We start from the raw sequence: 17,542 nt of genomic DNA on the forward strand, positions 1-17,542 counted from the left end.
GCATCTACTAGTGGTTGGCGCATTCCAGCATTAGTGCAGTGTAAAACGCCCTTGGGACTATGAGTAAAAGGGACATCTTGTCCTATGTGTTCAACTTCACAGGTGTTCAAGGTTAGTTTACTTCAGAGGTGTTCAGCACATAGTGCCCTATTGATGAGGATCCAGTGGGCATGACAGATTGCGCACAATATTATATATATAAATATAGTCAAATTTTTTTTTCCCCTTTTTGCAATTGGTCATTTTCCATGCTATAATGTATTTCTATAACAAAATACATATGTGATATGTTATATTATATGATAAGCATTAAACAAACTATAATTCTTATTCTCAGTGATTAAAGATTAAATATTGAACGAAATATAGAAAACAATTATTGCACAACCACCAAATAGGTAGCGATATGCACATATCACAAGTATGTAAATCACCATTAAATATAAGTAGTAAGCAGTGTTGGGGCTAGTTACTCAAAAAAGTAATATATTACATATTACTCTCAAAAATAGTAATGCCTTACTTTACTTTATTACTCCCTGGAGAAAGTAACTAGTTATATTACTAGTTATATTACTAGTTACATTTTTTTTCTTAATTATTTTATAATTGCTTGAGATGCGTCAGATGGAGGGAGAACATACAAAGGAGGAGTGTTCTTAAGGGTCTTTATTACGCCAACAACAGACTGGCACTGTCTAGCACAAATAACTACAAACAACTGTCCTTGTGCAATCAAGTACAAAAAACAAGTATTAATTTACTCAATGTTTAACAAACACCGTCTGGTGCAAACAATCAATAAATTTGATTGTCAATTTATCCCATACGGAAATGTTAAATTATTATTATATATGCCAAACTATTTACTATTTAACTATTTATTTCAAGTCTACAGATCAAGTCTACATATCCACATTTCATTTTCGAATCTTTTATAAATAAAATGTATTATTTATTATTATTTTACCTCTTCTTGACCAGCTCATAAAAACAAAACAAATACTACACAAATCATATTTGAAAACTGATAATTATATATATGTGACATGCATGTAAAAAAAAAACTATTATACATACATAAAATATATGGGCTGGTTTTATATGTCAATTATTCCATTTTCTAATAGGTTTTATATATGGGCATATATATGGTATATTTTGTATATGTGGATATATTTCATATATGTACATATATTACATTTCCGTATGGGATAACAAGTCTAAACTTTTTGCTGCTTGTGGGGCTGCTCATTCATGTCACTCTGTCGCTTCGCAACGAGCTTGATGTGTCCGTGCTGTCGGAAGCGGTGGAGAGCAGCTGTCTCCCCGGGCAGAGTGTGCACTTCACCGTCAAGTTATTTTCCTTCCGTTGAACATATTCAAAATAATTACTGAATCTCCACCCGTCGAAACTAGCTTTCTGTTGCTGGGAACCTTCCTCAGGTTGCCGTTGTTGACGCTTCCATTTTCCCCCATCTGTCTTTGAGGATGCCGCTCTGCGGCTGACTGCCGGGTGTCGACCAATCGGTGATGGTAAATGATACCTCGTGCCAAACCCAGACCAATCACTGTTCCATTCACGCCCTCCTCCCCCCTTTACTTCTGTTCTCTGTGTTGTGTGCCTTGTGTGTGATGGTGCTACTGGCAAATGTAACGCAAGTAACTAGCTCGGGAAAACTGTAATAATATTACCATTTTCAGACGAGTAATGCCTTACACTACTAGTTACTGAAAAAAGTAATATTATTACAGTAACGCGTTACTTTGTAACGCGTTACACCCAACACTGGTAGTAAGTAGTATCAGAGATTGGCTGCGTCCGAAAACATGGCAGTGTTTACGCACGAAGGAACCTCACAAAACTGATTTCAGACTGACTTGTGAGGCAGCGTAACGATTTAATGATCTACAGCAAAATACAGCGAGCTTTAGTGAAAACTAACTGAAGATTCAATGACTACAATAGTCATTTTTTCGCTAGAAATTACATCATAAGTGGAAAACGTTGATACATTTGTTTACATTTACAAACAAACTGATGACCAGCCGCAACATTCAGACGCCATCTTTATTTTTCTAGCTCAACTGTCACAGACTGGAAAGCACAGGATTGTGGGAATCAAAGACAGTGAAGGATGCATCTATGCTGCTTTCAAAAATCGATCAGATGAAGATATCTCAGGAGATAAGAAGGTGAAGCTAACATTGCATTCGGTGCCTTGATGCCTTCCAACCTTGGAGTGCCTCCCCGAAGGCAGTATTTATCAGTTTTTGACTGCAGCCATTGTCTTAATATAGGGAGATGAGAGGGTCTGCATCTCTTACCATTGGAGAAAGCGTAACGGCTAGCTTGGATCACGTGTATCCGCAGTTCAAAGTTTTATGACAGTCAGTTATAGCTTACGTTAATCAGTTTCTTGTGGATCATTATTAGCATGTTGGTCTTGAGAATAAATGTTTTATATTTGGTGTTAAATCGCTATCTATTTAGTATCTATTTACTATCTATTTTAATGACAAAAGTTCAAAGAAGAGAGCAAGTGACAAATATCGGTATCGAAATCAGCCTATAAGTGTCTGATAAAATCGCTTACATCCCTAATTTGGACAGGGCAAATCTCTTCACAAACCTGGTATTTCTTTTATATTGTGAACAAAGAATTTCTCTTTTTGGACACAATTCTGGTCTTTTCTTGTCTTAAAAGAAACGATCCATGGCAGGACACCACGATTTACTTTGAAGATTCGGTTGGTGCCTTAATGTCCTTCATGAGCTAAAATGAAAGACTTTAGCACTGAGTGACTGTGGTAACAATGTGTGAATCCCTCAAGACTAAAGGTCCTTGCACACTGAGTCCGAAATGTTTGTATGCGTTTTTTTGTAATCGTCAATCGGTGACTCTGAATCGTCAAAACATCTCTCAAAATGCTTGCTACGGATGCGAAAAACACAGAAAATATATTTTTGTGACGGATGAAAGTTTCAGAGTTAGTGTGTAAACGTTATTGACACAATGTGAGGTTGAATTTATTTTCTAATGTGCGAATATTTCAGACAAGAATTTCGGACTTCAACTAATTTTCGGAGTTATAAACATTTCTCATCATATTTTTTCCAAGACCAAATCGTACATGCAAATCTTAAGTCTTATTTGGTTTTCACTTAATAAATCAGATTTACAGGCTACTGTTCTCATTAGCTTGCACTGTTTGACTTTATTTTAGCAACATGGCAAAAATTATGAAAGTCATTCTCTAAATGTAGAGCGTAAGCAGCTCGTTTTGTGAGTCAAAGTGAAACCTGCTGTGGTCTGATTTATCTACATCTAATGTGGTTTGACCTGTTAGTGGACAAACAGCTTCAACATCAGAGTCTATTATTAAATTAATGAGGTCAGTGACTCTGTCTTGGTCAGTTTGTGGGTGAAGCGTTTCTTCATTAACTCTCCTGCTTAAATTAACCAAATAATCTGACTTTACACTCAATACAAAACATTGTTACACTTAAATGAAATGAATCCAATTATGAAATCAAACATTATCATTATCATACATAATTGATGAATTTTGAAGATTGATATCCATTCATCAACACCATTAGATACAAACATCTAATCTAATATTTCACTCTTTCATGACTTCCTGTTTTACAGGAAATGGTTTTGAGAATAAACTGTGACGAAGGTTCAGTCTTTATTGGGCGGATCACAAACACACACAGCATCAGTTCAGTCGTGTTTCAGATCAATCTGAGTGTTTAGACATTAAGAGTTACTATCGTGGGCTTTTCAGTGAACCGAGGGAAGAAAATGATTCTCAAATTAGTTTTTCTCTGTTTGTGCCGTCTGGTTGGTGAGTTTTAAATGTGTTTTTATGACTTCAGTCGTTTATGTTCTGGTATCATGTAATAAATTACTGGTTAAATTAGGAAAAACATTCACTGTTATTCTCATATAGAAATAACTGAATGTGTGATCAAGTGTAAATTCATTTCTATATTAGTAGTAGATTCATTCAGCCTGCTTTCCTCCATTTGAAGTTCAGATACCAGCAGCATTCATTTCTGTCTCCTTATTATCTCTCTATAATGTTGTTATTTGTGTTTCATCAGTTAATAATGTTTTCCATCCATAAGAGTTTTTATTTCAATTACGCCAAATATCTTTTTTTGAAAACACCACACCGATCCAGTTATTATGGAAGCCTATAAAATTAGGGCTGCACCCTAATTGTCGACTAAACGTTAGTCGACAAGAAGAGGCTTTACTAGATTTTACTAGTCTGTTAGTCACAGAAAAAAATCCCGCAGTCCGTGAGGGACAGATCGTTAACGGCTGGTCCATGTTGTAATTACAGTTTATCGGACAGAAAATCCAAACCTATCATCCATCGACCTCAAGTTTGTTTGCTGTGAGACACAAAAGGCGTTTTCTCCTATGGAAAAATAGTTGACAATAGAACCATAAAATACACCAAACCACAACATAAATTCACAAAAGACATCAATTGACCCTTCGCAGGGAGCTTGATTGACAGGTGATCTGACCAATCCTACGTCGCCATCCGCCATTTTCTCCGACAAAGCAGTCAGGAGAGTTAGTAGATTAACATGGGAGGATTTGAACTTGAGAAGCGGAGTGTACTGACGCCTTCCCGCGGTTAAAACAACATTCCTTCTGATGTTCATTCATGTTTATTTGATGCTATAAATGAACTAGAAGGAAGAGATGATCGGTTCACGAGCGGCTTTAACTGAGGCTCTACAGCGATCTGACAGACACATTAAAGAGCCACAAAACGCTATTTATTGTTTCAATCTCTTTAAAAAAATTACCAAATTTGAAAGGTGAGACTTTGTTTAAAGGGGTCATGACATGGTTTTTTTTATTTTATTATTATGTTCCCTTAGGTGCAATTATAGTATTACTATAGTTTTTTTTACAAAAAAACTTTTAAAATGTAGTGATTTATGACCTTTTCCCACCCTGTTTCTCATCCTCTGATTCAAACAGTCTGTTTTGGGGGTGTTTCCCCTTTAAGAGTTCAGTGTTAACGCCCACTGTTATGATTGGCTAACGTCAGTGCCCATGCATCAATTATTAACGCCCCCAGCCAGAACCTGTGCGGATTCGGCGTAACTGTTTAATAGCGGGTGATGCATGCGAAGCGATGGCTCTTGCAATGATAAAACCTTATTATGTTTGAGCCGGAATCAGAGGAAAATGAAGCATCACCACAACAACGAAGACTGGATCAGCCCGTGTCCACATGGAAAGTGAAACTATTTTGAATTAATAAAAAAAAATTAACCCGAGACACTTGAAAACGGATTATTGTTGCATAATTATCTTATAGCTTCATTTGCTAACAGTTTAACATTATTTAACTAATTCCAATGAAATGATAGGGTGTACCACGGACAAAAATGCATGCACAGGCCATCTTTGAAGATGCAGCATTGATAAAGGCAACATTTTTAATTTTCTATCACATGTAACGTTAGGCCTACTAGAAAGGCGACATATTTTCAAGATTCTCTTATACAAATGTGTTTATATTAGCCATGGTAAAAAGTAAGTTTGCGTCGTCGTCATTGAGCCCATAGTCGGCACGGACTTATCTTTGAGCAACCGTTTTCTGGCAAAGCCAATCATCATATTGGGATTTTTTCCTCAAAACAGTCATCCTTCAAATGTATAGAACACTGCCGTGACTGGGACGTCCGCAAAAAATAAAGTGCATCCATTTTTCCCTGACGACTGGATCTTTCAGCGTATTTAAAAAGTAGTTTAAAGTTTTAAATACATTACTTACAGTTTGCGTCGTCGTTGTTGAGCCCAGAATAGACGGCACGGACTTATCTTTGAGCAACAGTTTTCTGGCAAAGCTCAAAACAGTCTCAAAACAGTCATCTTTCAAATGTATAGAACAAACGCTTAAACTAACACTGCCGTGACTGAGACGTCCGCAAAAAATAAAGTGCATCCATTTTTCCCTGCCGACTGGATCTTTCGCAGCGTATTCAAAGATGTAGTTTGTCCACAGCCAGGAACAGCACATCTGTGGCGTCGTAATCTCCCTGTACACACAGACCCACTCGCTCTCCGTCGACTGAACACTTGTGAGGCGCGCGGCGCGCGGGCGCGACAACGATACGAAATGAGCGTAGTTGTCTTGCGCTTAAAGCGTAGCTGTCTTGCGCTGGAGGCGGTCATATGCAAACGCTGGTACGTCACTTCGTACCGTGACGTCACTTCTTACCATGGATCCAGAACGAGCTGTATTTAGAGCTTGATTAAATAAATGATTCGTTTATAATGGGGAGGACGTCTTAAGCTATGAAACTTGCAGGACGTTTTAATGGTACAAAGACCTCTTATATACCAAAAGATCAAGGCAAATTTGGTTTCTCATGTCATGACCCCTTTAATATCAAAAGTAACCGAAAAGTAACCTGGTCTGTGTCTGCCAGTGTGTTGTCAGTCTCCTCTCTGCTCCGCGATGTATTTATCACTGCGTGAGAACATGGTGTGTGTGAGAGTGGCGTAGCTTGTCGGACATAGCAACAGTAACTAAAGGGGCGGGTCTTTGCGAACGGTTAATTGTATTAGCTTGCTGTATTCCAAATCTTTAGAATCCATACGTTTGCAAGAAACAGATCCAAGTTCAGCCCTTCATCCAGCTATCTTAATCTCCATTCTCAGCAGCGACCGTAAACGTCAAATCCCGCGCTCGTTATGATGAATTCAAATAAAAAAATTGGCCCAGCAATTTTGCCTCCAATCCATTGAGATCTCGGCAGCTCGGATTACAACCCGCACCAGATCAACTGACCAAATCACACCGCTCCTTACTCAGCTCCACTGGCTTCCAACTACACAATTCTTCTGCTTACCTTCAAAGCCCTCCATGACCTTGCCCCCTCATACCTCTCAGACCTGCTTCTTCCCTATAATCCTCCTCGAACACTTCGCTCCTCCACGGCTGCAATTTGAACTGTACCAACATTCAGACTCAGCACTAGAGCCTACAGCCGCTCTGCCCCACGTCTCTGGAGTTCTCTCCCACCTCTCATTCGCCAACTGGACTCTCTCCTTCAATTCAAATCACAACTTGACTTAAGAGTTGTGTTCCCACAGTGATTTATTATGGGGTTATTTTTCTGCCACAATTCTGCACGTGCAAGATCATATTTTGAGCGTGAACTGAGTTTTGCAGAGAAATGTTCATCTCGCAAAACAGAGAGTATTTCGAGAGAACAAAAACGAATTTTGCATTCAAAATAACTTTATTCTGATGTGCGCAGATGTTCTCTTTCGCATGCAAAACTTTTTACTTGCTTGCTCACCTGATACCCGTCCTGATGCTTGCTCAACGCAACCCAGTGTTACATTATCCCATAATTCCAGGCAATCAGAGATGAGGCTGCTAAATCCTGATTGGCTTGCTTGACTCCCTACATTACCGACAGGAGAACAGAAAAAAAAAAAATATATATATATATATTTTTTTTTAATGCATTTTAATAAGAACAAAACATAATTTACAACGGAGGAAAAATACATGGTGAAAGAGACCCTTATTTAATTGCTTGAACACTATTAACTTTCAAGTTCAAATGCCTACCACTCGACGACCACACTTAGGCTATGTAGTTTCACTTCTGAAAAATCTTCATTTCTGAAAACATGTAACATTAGAGACCCCAGCTCGGTCCCATTCAAATTCCACTAATTACATAACTCGCAGTTCAGTAAGACATTGGAGCTACCACTTAATTGAGGTGTAGGAAACTGGGACATTCAATTATGTATTAATTCAATTTGATTTTGATTAAAAATAAACTACATAGGCTAAGTGTGGTCGTCGACTGGTAGACATTTGAACTTGAAAGTTAATAGTGTTCAAGCGTCTCTTCCACCAAGTATTTTCCCTCTTCCATTGTAAATGATGTTTTGTTCTTATTAAAATGCATTTTTTTATATATAAAAAATGTAGGGAGTCTTGTGATTGGTTGTCAAGCAAGCCTATCAGGATTTAGCAGCCTTATCTCTGATTGGCTGAAATCAAGCAAGCGAGCCGTTATCGCTTAGAGAGCATCATGGCGGATATCAGGTGAGCAAGCAAGTGAAAATTTTGCATGCGAAACATTCTGCGCACATCAGAATAAAAAGTTTACTCTAAAAAAGTTATTTTAGATGCAAAAATAGTTTCCGTTCGCTCAAAATACTTTCTGATTTGCGAGATGAACATTTCTCTGCACAACTCATGCACGCACAGAATTATGGCAGAAAAATAACCCCATATTACCACATGTTTTGGTGATCGTGCGCGTGTTTGTTTGGGTGTGTGTTGAAATCAGTTGGTATTGTAGTATTCTTCTATTTGATTGGTATAATTGTATTTTCTTTAATTTTGTATTTTTGTTGTTCTTGAGGACTGTGAGTGGCTCTCGTCCCCTTTGATTATGTGACATCAATTCCCTTATTAGCAAGAGCTATTATCTGCTAGGAGGGTTTACTTTATTTATTTGATCTTCGTTTGTTTACTGTGTGGATTGTGGCGTTGGTTATTTATTTTGAGTGAGGTAATTTTAGATTTGTATGAAGGTGTGAATTGAGGTTATTATTTGTATTTATTTGGGCTTTTTTTTTTTTTTTTTGCCTTTCCCAAAAGCTGAACTGTCTCATGGGATATTGATATTGACAGTTAAAGATATAATATTACAGGTGTCCTCTGAATGGATCAGGATCCTTTTTGCTTGTATGCAAACATATCTTGCTTGTAATTTGTTTTTGTTTTTTTAAGTATTTTATCTTTTGAATGATTATACTTTTAATTATTAGTATGATTATAATTTTAAGTGTCAAATAAATAAGTTCCCTTTCGTAGGGAACTCAACACGGTTCAATAACTTAAATGACTAATGTTTAATGTCACCTAATGGTGTTGAGTATCTCAGCTTCATGTTTATATGAGCAGAGGCTCGTGTCACCAAAGATGTAAAATATTGCACATTTTTACAACTACAGGTTTTCCAAACAAAAAGATCAAGCAGAGATGATGTTGTCTGTCTGATCCAGTCACTGTATTATGGCGAGTGAGCAATTCACTAGATGTGTGCACCCCTGCCCAAACTATATTACGAGTGGGGACACGCATCAGTTGTGTGTGAATTGTTTGGAAGTGCAACCCGCACGGGCAGCTCTCGAGGGTGCTGTCTGTGATCTCTGTGAAACACTCCCTATCAGTAACGTTACTGCGCTCTCGTCCCCCGCGGTTCAGGTCCAGCGTCCGTTGAGGCGGCGCGGTGACTCAGATCGCTGGGTTCGCAAAGGGATCTTGCGGATGAGAATGAGACTGCTGCGGCACTTTCTCATTCTTCATCTGAAGGTTCTAAGGCTCCCGTTCATGGTGCAGAAGCGCTGCGGCTTCTTCTGCCCGTGACGAGACCTCGATGCTTGAACTATTTGCTTCCGAGGGAGTGGATGTGTTCAGCATCGAGGCGGATGAGCGTGAGTTAAATTTACCAGCTCGCGTTCCCGCGTCCGCTGAAAAGCGCCACGAATCAGATCGCGGGGTTTGCAAAAGGATCTTGCAGATGAGAATGAGACTGCTTCGGCACTTTCTCATTCCCTATTTGAAGGTTCTGGGGCTCCCGTTCATGGTGCATCGAGGCGGATGAACGTGAATTAGACTCGCCAGCTCACGTTCTCCACTGTTCAGGTCCCGCGTTCGTTGAGGCGGCGCGGCGACTCAGATCGTGGGGTTCGTATAAATAAAATAAATAATAAAATAAGAATTTTGCTAATGAGACTGCTGCGGCATTTTCTCATTCTTTATTTGAAGGTTCTGAGGCTCCTGTTCATGGTGCAGGAGCCCGCGATGCGGCTTCTTCTACCCGTGACAAGCACCCGATGTTTAAAATAAAAATCTGCAACATCGAGGCGAAATAGCGTGTTGTGATCTGTGCTGTGGACAGATTAAAAATCAACTGGCCACATGTTAGACAGGAAGCGCTTAATAAATAACTTGAAATGAGCACTTCCTGCAGCAACAATCACAACATCAGCGCCAGAGCCTACCATTTTTATTTATTTATTTTCCTGACTTGCATAATGAATTATCTAAGTCATGGGATAAACCCCACTCCTTCCTCTAGAGCCCCTCCCTCGGGAGTTTGGCAACAGATAAATCTATCTCGCTCTTTTGATCAGAAGGATGACCTGAGGGCCATCCTTCAGGCAAGAGGGCTTCGGGAAAAAGGTTCTACCCGAAATAACAATTAGATGCTCATCGTGAATCAAATCAGGTCCGAGGACTGGTTTATCACGATAGGTCTAAAAGACGCATACTTCCGTTCTCCATCCTTCCAATACACAGGAGGTTCCTGAGGTTCGCTTTCGGGGGCGAAGTGTACCAAATTTGGGTTCTTCCGTTTGGCCTAGCACTCTCCCCTCGCAAAAGCTCCAAGTGTATGGATGCAGCTCTGGCCCTACTGAGGCTTCAGGGTATCCCTACACTTAATTTAATCGACGACTGGCCCATTCTGGCTCAGTCTCGAGCAATGGCAGTTCGGCATCGAGATGCCGTCCTTGGCTGTATTCAGAGCTTGGGGGTGAGAATCAACACAAAGAAAAGCGTGTTGGTACCAGCTCAGAAAACGACGTTTTCTGGGCGCGGTATGGAACTCGGATACGATGCGGGCACAAATGTCTCCCGCGCATATTGAGTTCATCCGGGCCATGGCGTCCAGGATGAAGCTAGGCCAGGCCATCACTGTAAAGCAATTTCAAAGACTGCTGGGCCTCATGGCAGCTGTGTCCAACATAATACCTTTTGGACCTTCTACACATGAGGCCCCTTCAGTGGTGGCTGAAAGCCAAGGGGATTTCCCCGAGGGGGAATCCGTTCCGAACAATCAGGGTTACGTGCAGATGCCTTCGTTCCCTATCAATATGGAAGAAACCTTGGTTCCTGTCCCAAGGGGCAGTGTTAGCAGCGTCATGTCACCAAAAAAAAAACGTTTTGACAGACGCCTCCCTCACTGGCTGGGGCGCGGTCATGGATGGCCGCTTTGCCAGGGGTCTGTGGCAGAACCATCATCATTTTTGGCATATATTTGCCATGAGATGTTGGCTGTGTTCAGGGCTCTGAGGAGCTCCACCCAGACACCAAGGGTTACCACGTTCTGATACGTTCGGATACATCAGTGGTAGTTTATCTGAACCGACAAGGGGGACTCAGATCGCGCCCTCTATCCAGACTGGCGCATCAGATTATTCTATGGTCCCAGGGGAAATTATTATCTATTAGAGCAATATATGTCCCGAGGGTTCAGAATCAGGGAGCAGATGTGACATTCTAAAATATGTCAATTTGTGGTTCTGGGTGAAATCATTTATTTTCTTTAATTTGCTCATTTTAATAGAGCATTATTTGGGTCTGAGAGATCGGGACTTTTATTTTAAAAAGTGAACTGAGGACTGGGATGGAGGAGCTGTAGTGCGCCGGCGCCCTCACAGTTGCTGGAGATAATGTGCGACGCATACACGTTTGCTTCTGTCTCTTCAATTTTTCCTGTTTTCACGGGTATGCCTTTCACAACAACTAAACAATATGCATACGAGTCATGTGAGATCTTTGTGTATGTTCATGGTGTCAATATTTTGTGCATAAATGTTCTGGTTGGTGAAAATAGTGAATGTGTGTAGATTGTCCGCCATTTTGTGGACGCTGTGATATTATGTGCTCGTGTAATGCATTTAATTCAATTCATACAGGTTCCAGTTACCAGGTATAGCGTTCATTTATTAGTTAACTTGTATTAAATTTGTGTTTTGGTTGATTAGAGTTCATGTGTAAAAATATCCATGTATTTCTCCAGCCAAATGTTTCAAACAGCCATTTCAGTGCAAACGCATGTAATACTGTTCTATTTCCTGGCAATTCAGAGGTAAAAAACTAATGTTAATGTAACATGATGGCAGTGCTGATTTAAAAAATCAGTAACTATAAAGTTTATGTATGGGTTACATATATTTATCGGGTTTCTAGGCCTTACATGTTTAGTCATGTGTTGATTTTATATATATAAAATACCCTTTGGCTCGTTCTGAGTAGATTTAAAGGAGCCATGTGAAAAGCTATAATGTATAATTTTATGTGGAGAAAAAAAAGGAAAATGTAAATGTGAAATGTGCATTGTTGTGATAATAGAGAAAATGAAATAATGACACTTATGCACTAATTAGAAAAAAATAATTTATTTGAAAACAATGTGGAAAAAAAACATTGAATAAACAATTGCTGGAGATAATGTGCGACGCATACACGTTTGCTTCTGTCTCTTAAATTTTTCCTGTTTTCACAGGACTTTCTAATCTGTAAACAAGGCTTTCTGCACGGGGCTTGCAACACAGACATCCTGTCGAGGCAGGGGCTGAGGCCCGGGGAATGGAGGGAAACCCAGAGGTGGTGAAGTTGATATGGCAGAAGTTTGACTCAGATCGCTGGGTTCGCAAAGGGATCTTGCGGATGAGAATGAGACTGCTGCGGCACTTTCTCATTCTTCATCTGAAGGTTCTAAGGCTCCCGTTCATGGTGCAGAAGCGCTGCGGCTTCTTCTGCCCGTGACGAGACCTCGATGCTTGAACTATTTGCTTCCGAGGGAGTGGATGTGTTCAGCATCGAGGCGGATGAGCGTGAGTTAAATTTACCAGCTCGCGTTCCCGCGTCCGCTGAAAAGCGCCACGAATCAGATCGCGGGGTTTGCAAAAGGATCTTGCAGATGAGAATGAGACTGCTTCGGCACTTTCTCATTCCCTATTTGAAGGTTCTGGGGCTCCCGTTCATAGTGCATCGAGGCGGATGAACGTGAATTAGACTCGCCAGCTCACGTTCTCCACTGTTCAGGTCCCGCGTTCGTTGAGGCGGCGCGGCGACTCAGATCGTGGGGTTCGTATAAATAAAATAAATAATAAAATAAGAATTTTGCTAATGAGACTGCTGCGGCATTTTCTCATTCTTTATTTGAAGGTTCTGAGGCTCCCGTTAATGGTGCAGGAGCCCGCGATGCGGCTTCTTCTACCCGTGACAAGCACCCGATGTTTAAAATAAAAATCTGCAACATCGAGGCGAAATAGCGTGTTGTGATCTGTGCTGTGGACAGATTAAAAATCAACTGGCCACATGTTAGACAGGAAGCGCTTAATAAATAACTTGAAATGAGCACTTCCTGCAGCAACAATCACAACATCAGCGCCAGAGCCTACCATTTTTATTTATTTATTTTCCTGACTTGCATAATGAATTATCTAAGTCATGGGATAAACCCCACTCCTTCCTCTAGAGCCCCTCCCTCGGGAGTTTGGCAACAGATAAATCTATCTCGCTCTTTTGATCAGAAGGATGACCTGAGGGCCATCCTTCAGGCAAGAGGGCTTCGGGAAAAAGGTTCTACCCGAAATAACAATTAGATGCTCATCGTGAATCAAATCAGGTCCGAGGACTGGTTTATCACGATAGGTCTAAAAGACGCATACTTCCGTTCTCCATCCTTCCAATACACAGGAGGTTCCTGAGGTTCGCTTTCGGGGGCGAAGTGTACCAAATTTGGGTTCTTCCGTTTGGCCTAGCACTCTCCCCTCGCAAAAGCTCCAAGTGTATGGATGCAGCTCTGGCCCTACTGAGGCTTCAGGGTATCCCTACACTTAATTTAATCGACGACTGGCCCATTCTGGCTCAGTCTCGTGCAATGGCAGTTCGGCATCGAGATGCCGTCCTTGGCTGTATTCAGAGCTTGGGGGTGAGAATCAACACAAAGAAAAGCGTGTTGGTACCAGCTCAGAAAACGACGTTTTCTGGGCGCGGTATGGAACTCGGATACGATGCGGGCACAAATGTCTCCCGCGCATATTGAGTTCATCCGGGCCATGGCGTCCGGGATGAAGCTAGGCCAGGCCATCACTGTAAAGCAATTTCAAAGACTGCTGGGCCTCATGGCAGCTGTGTCCAACATAATACCTTTTGGACCTTCTACACATGAGGCCCCTTCAGTGGTGGCTGAAAGCCAAGGGGATTTCCCCGAGGGGGAATCCGTTCCGAACAATCAGGGTTACGTGCAGATGCCTTCGTTCCCTATCAATATGGAAGAAACCTTGGTTCCTGTCCCAAGGGGCAGTGTTAGCAGATTCATGTCACCAAAAAAAAACGTTTTGACAGACGCCTCCCTCACTGGCTGGGGCGCGGTCATGGATGGCCGCTTTGCCAGGGGTCTGTGGCAGAACCATCATCATTTTTGGCATATATTTGCCATGAGATGTTGGCTGTGTTTAGGGCTCTGAGGAGCTCCACCCAGACACCAAGGGTTACCACATTCTGATACGTTCGGATACATCAGTGGTAGTTTATCTGAACCGACAAGGGGGACTCAGATCGCGCCCTCTATCCAGACTGGCGCATCAGATTATTCTATGGTCCCAGGGGAAATTATTATCTATTAGAGCAATATATGTCCCGAGGGTTCAGAATCAGGGAGCAGATGTGACATTCTAAAATATGTCAATTTGTGGTTCTGGGTGAAATCATTTATTTTCTTTAATTTGCTCATTTTAATAGAGCATTATTTGGGTCTGAGAGATCGGGACTTTTATTTTAAAAAGTGAACTGAGGACTGGGATGGAGGAGCTGTAGTGCGCCGGCGCCCTCACAGTTGCTGGAGATAATGTGCGACGCATACACGTTTGCTTCTGTCTCTTCAATTTTTCCTGTTTTCACGGGTATGCCTTTCACAACAACTAAACAATATGCATACGAGTCATGTGAGATCTTTGTGTATGTTCATGGTGTCAATATTTTGTGCATAAATGTTCTGGTTGGTGAAAATAGTGAATGTGTGTAGATTGTCTGCCATTTTGTGGACGCTGTGATATTATGTGCTCGTGTAATGCATTTAATTCAATTCATACAGGTTCCAGTTACCAGGTATAGCGTTCATTTATTAGTTAACTTGTATTAAATTTGTGTTTTGGTTGATTAGAGTTCATGTGTAAAAATATCCATGTATTTCTCCAGCCAAATGTTTCAAACAGCCATTTCAGTGCAAACGCATGTAATACTGTTCTATTTCCTGGCAATTCAGAGGTAAAAAACTAATGTTAATGTAACATGATGGCAGTGCTGATTTAAAAAATCAGTAACTATAATGTTTATGTGTATGGGTTACATATATTTATCGGGTTTCTAGGCCTTACATGTTTAGTCATGTGTTGATTTTATATATATAAAATACCCTTTGGCTCGTTCTGAGTAGATTTAAAGGAGCCATGTGAAAAGCTATAATGTATAATTTTATGTGGAGAAAAAAAAAGGAAAATGTAAATGTGAAATGTGCATTGTTGTGATAATAGAGAAAATGAAATAATGACACTTATGCACTAATTAGAAAAAAATACTTTATTTGAAAACAATGTGGAAAAAAAACATTGAATAAACAATTGCTGGAGATAATGTGCGACGCATACACGTTTGCTTCTGTCTCTTAAATTTTTCCTGTTTTCACAGGACTTTCTAATCTGTAAACAAGGCTTTCTGCACGGGGCTTGCAACACAGACATCCTGTCGAGGCAGGGGCTGAGGCCCGGGGAATGGAGGGAAACCCAGAGGTGGTGAAGTTGATATGGCAGAAGTTTGACTCAGATCGCTGGGTTCGCAAAGGGATCTTGCGGATGAGAATGAGACTGCTGCGGCACTTTCTCATTCTTCATCTGAAGGTTCTAAGGCTCCCGTTCATGGTGCAGAAGCGCTGCGGCTTCTTCTGCCCGTGACGAGACCTCGATGCTTGAACTATTTGCTTCCGAGGGAGTGGATGTGTTCAGCATAGAGGCGGATGAGCGTGAGTTAAATTTACCAGCTCGCGTTCCCGCGTCCGCTGAAAAGCGCCACGAATCAGATCGCGGGGTTTGCAAAAGGATCTTGCAGATGAGAATGAGACTGCTTCGGCACTTTCTCATTCCCTATTTGAAGGTTCTGGGGCTCCCGTTCATGGTGCATCGAGGCGGATGAACGTGAATTAGACTCGCCAAGTCACGTTCTCCACTGTTCAGGTCCCGCGTTCGTTGAGGCGGCGCGGCGACTCAGATCGTGGGGTTCGTATAAATAAAATAAATAATAAAATAAGAATTTTGCTAATGAGACTGCTGCGGCATTTTCTCATTCTTTATTTGAAGGTTCTGAGGCTCCCGTTCATGGTGCAGGAGCCCGCGATGCGGCTTCTTCTACCCGTGACAAGCACCCGATGTTTAAAATAAAAATATGCAACATCGAGGCGAAATAGCGTGTTGTGATCTGTGCTGTGGACAGATTAAAAATCAACTGGCCACATGTTAGACAGGAAGCGCTTAATAAATAACTTGAAATGAGCACTTCCTGCAGCAACAATCACAACATCAGCGCCAGAGCCTACCATTTTTATTTATTTATTTTCCTGACTTGCATAATGAATTATCTAAGTCATGGGATAAACCCCACTCCTTCCTCTAGAGCCCCTCCCTCGGGAGTTTGGCAACAGATAAATCTATCTCGCTCTTTTGATCAGAAGGATGACCTGAGGGCCGTCCTTCAGGCAAGAGGGCTTCGGGAAAAAGGTTCTACCCGAAATAACAATTAGATGCTCATCGTGAATCAAATCAGGTCCGAGGACTGGTTTATCACGATAGGTCTAAAAGACGCATACTTCCGTTCTCCATCCTTCCAATACACAGGAGGTTCCTGAGGTTCGCTTTCGGGGGCGAAGTGTACCAAATTTGGGTTCTTCCGTTTGGCCTAGCACTCTCCCCTCGCAAAAGCTCCAAGTGTATGGATGCAGCTCTGGCCCTACTGAGGCTTCAGGGTATCCCTACACTTAATTTAATCGACGACTGGCCCATTCTGGCTCAGTCTCGAGCAATGGCAGTTCGGCATCGAGATGCCGTCCTTGGCTGTATTCAGAGCTTGGGGGTGAGAATCAACACAAAGAAAAGCGTGTTGGTACCAGCTCAGAAAACGACGTTTTCTGGGCGCGGTATGGAACTCGGATACGATGCGGGCACAAATGTCTCCCGCGCATATTGAGTTCATCCGGGCCATGGCGTCCGGGATGAAGCTAGGCCAGGCCATCACTGTAAAGCAATTTCAAAGACTGCTGGGCCTCATGGCAGCTGTGTCCAACATAATACCTTTTGGACCTTCTACACATGAGGCCCCTTCAGTGGTGGCTGAAAGCCAAGGGGATTTCCCCGAGGGGGAATCCGTTCCGAACAATCAGGGTTACGTGCAGATGCCTTCGTTCCCTATCAATATGGAAGAAACCTTGGTTCCTATCCCAAGGGGCAGTGTTAGCAGCGTCATGTCACCAAAAAAAAACGTTTTGACAGACGCCTCCCTCACTGGCTGGGGCGCGGTCATGGATGGCCGCTTTGCCAGGGGTCTGTGGCAGAACCATCATCATTTTTGGCATATATTTGCCATGAGATGTTGGCTGTGTTCAGGGCTCTGAGGA

At 41.6% G+C, this 17,542-nt stretch overlaps 1 protein-coding gene across 1 annotated transcript in view; it reads left to right on the forward strand.

The window, feature by feature from the left end:
* Positions 1–17,542, forward strand: part of LOC306988238 (uncharacterized protein) — a gene marked incomplete at its 5' end in the record, with an annotated part of 97,240 nt that overhangs the window by 60,346 nt on the left and 19,352 nt on the right. The gene's annotated exons all lie outside the window — the stretch shown is intronic.

Source organism: Phoxinus phoxinus (genome assembly GCF_949152265.1).
Source record: "Phoxinus phoxinus genome assembly, chromosome: 20".
NCBI lineage: Eukaryota > Metazoa > Chordata > Actinopteri > Cypriniformes > Leuciscidae > Phoxinus > Phoxinus phoxinus.